The following is a 2813-nucleotide window of genomic DNA, read 5'->3' as shown; positions in this document are numbered from 1 at the left end:
TGTTGAGTTAATTTTTTTTTTTTTTTTTGTCTTCATGCAAAGTAATGGGCAAATGTATACAATATATAGTTCTGAATGTGGAGGCCTTTCATTTCATGCCGTGAGATTTAAGATGGAACGGTCTGATCTCTCTGCAAATATAGTAGAACGTGAACACCATCTCTTTTTGTGTTTTATTGCTGGTTGGCCAAGATGCGCCTGAATCCTCAATAGTCATTTGCTCCAGCTTCACAAAGATTTAAAGGATTTACAGAAGAAAAGAGGAGTTTCTTACAACAGGCAGGCCCAGTTGGTAAGACTCCAGGCTAAATCCTGGGTACCGGAAAGTCTTTAACCACTTGAGTGCCAAATGTTAGGCACCACCAAGTGAATGTATTGACTTACCTGAAACCCCGGGCTGGTGCTCTTATCAACAGAAAACTGCACCGCCCCAGGGTTATACCAGTGAGCACCACGAAGTGATCCTCTTCTGGCTTCTTCTTTCTTTTTAGTTAAAGTTCAGCTTTTCACTCTAATGTGCAACCACGAGAAGATAGAAGAAGTCGGAAGAGTAGCACTTTGTGGTGCTCACTGGTATAACTCTGGGTCCGTGCAGTTTTCTGCTGATAGGAGCACCGGCCCAGGGTTTCAGGTTAGTCAATACATTCACTTGGGGTGCCTAGCATTTGGCACCCACAATTGGTTAACGGCTTTCCTTCTCCATTTAAAGCGGAACTATTGCAAAAATGTAATATAAGCTTCCTTATACTTAAGTAAGACACTTTCTAAATACAATCTATTAAATATTCTGCATTGTTTCTGAAATAATCAAGTTTATATTCACTATCCCTCTCAGCATCTGTTTCTCTTTATTCGGTCTTCATGCAGCAGTTGGGTGTCAGATATTCATTGACAGTTAGATCCAATATAGGGGAGGGGCTTCCTTTCCTAGCAGATGTTTTAGAGTTCTCTCAAATAACTGATTCCAGTGCAAACAAAATCTGACAAAATAACTGCCTTTTGCACAAATTCTGCATGTAGAGAGACAGGATTTCTGGTGATTTTAATAGAATGAGCTCTAATACATCTTCTTGGTAAAAGGAGCCCCCCTATAAGATATATTGGATCATTCATCTGACACCCAACTGCTGCATGAGGAGAAACAGATGATGAGAGAAGAATAGTGACGATAAACTTGATGATTTCAGAAATGGTACATTTTTTAACTTTTTATATTTAGAAAGTTTCTTATCAGTATGCTGAAGGTACTGTAATATTACATTTTAATTTTCGCGATAGTTCCCTGTTAAATCATTGCATTTCAGTACACTGGTGCAGCCAATCACAGAGCATGACTCTAGTACAGGGATCCTCAACTTTTTTACCCATGAGCAACATTCAGATGTAAAAAGAGTTGAGGAGCAACACAAGCACAAAAATGTCTCTGGGGTCACAAATAAGGGCCGTGATTGGCTATTTGATAGCCACTATGTGAACTGGTAGCCTACAGGAGGTTCTGTTTGACAGTACACCTGGTTTTTATACAACTAAAACTTGCCTCCAAGCCTGGAATTCAAAAATAAACACCTGCTTTGAGGCCACTGGGAGGGGTTGGGGAGCAACATGTTGCTCGTGGGCTACTGCTTGGGGATCACTGCTGTAGTAGTACATAAGGCACATTAGTGGATATAAAAATCTCATCTGTAATTACATTTTGTGAGAATAAAAACATATGGGCATTATTTAAATACAAGTTGCAAAGGCTGTGTGGAGGGTCGTTTCACCTGGGAAAGAACGAAGTTCTCTGTGTATCATTTTGCCTAATCCAGGAGATTACATTGTGATTACAAGTAGGTCAGGTGTGCAGGGATCAGTAGCGATTTGCCATTCATTCTCAAGGTGATTGATAAAATGGGTAAAGCTGGCCATAGATGTTGAGATTTTTAAAAGATCAGATCCTGATCGTGAGACCACGATCTTCTCGGAATGATCGTACGAATTTACCATCAACTATAAAGACCAATTTGCCAGGAAAACGAAGGGGAGCTGCCTGCTTGGCCCTGCAAACATAGATAGATTGCACTGGGACCGATAAAGATTTTTTTGAACTGGCCGATCAATTTCCTGACAGATGTCGGCCGAAAAATCGTAAGATGTATGATCATTGGAATCCCACTAACCGCACGATAATTTCGAAGGATTGGTCGGACTTCCCTAAAATCGGTCGTTCTGCAAGAAGAATCGTAGCGTCTATGGGGAGCTTAAGAGCAGTGAACACGTGAATGAGAAATGTCATATTTACTGGCTGTGCGTTTGCAGTGTGTCTGAGGGCAGTTGAATACAGCCAGGTCAGGATTCCTGTGCCACCTGTAATGTTCAACCAACACAACGAACTGCCGCCTGTGCCTCTGCCACTTCTCATGAACAGAGATAACAGCCTTGGGCTCCTCATTCTGCCGCCAGGTATAGACACAAGGCAGCCCTGTACTTACCTCCTGCCATACACACTTTTTGCATCCTTCCCTGACAATGATAACTACACTCTAGCATGGTTTCCCATAAAGAAAATATATTGAGAACAACCAGAACCCTTCTTTGTATTTGAGCACTTCTTCATGGTCATGCTACACTTAGTTCTGCCTTCCCAGAGCATTGGCCCAGAGCCACTCCTGTCATGAGGCAAGGCATGGAGCGGCAAAAATAGTTTTTCAACATGGAAATTCGGTTAGCGATGTGCCCCCCCCAATGACGCCGCTGCTTTGGCCCACAGCTATCAAATATTTCCACAGAGTTGAATCTGTCTCCCCAACATTCCTTGTAGTATAGCATTATGG

The sequence above is a fragment of the Xenopus laevis genome, chromosome 5L, assembly GCF_017654675.1.
Source record: "Xenopus laevis strain J_2021 chromosome 5L, Xenopus_laevis_v10.1, whole genome shotgun sequence".
NCBI classification, from domain to species: domain Eukaryota; kingdom Metazoa; phylum Chordata; class Amphibia; order Anura; family Pipidae; genus Xenopus; species Xenopus laevis.
The sequence above is the reverse complement of the archived record's forward strand: the minus strand, read 5'-3'. Positions refer to the sequence as shown.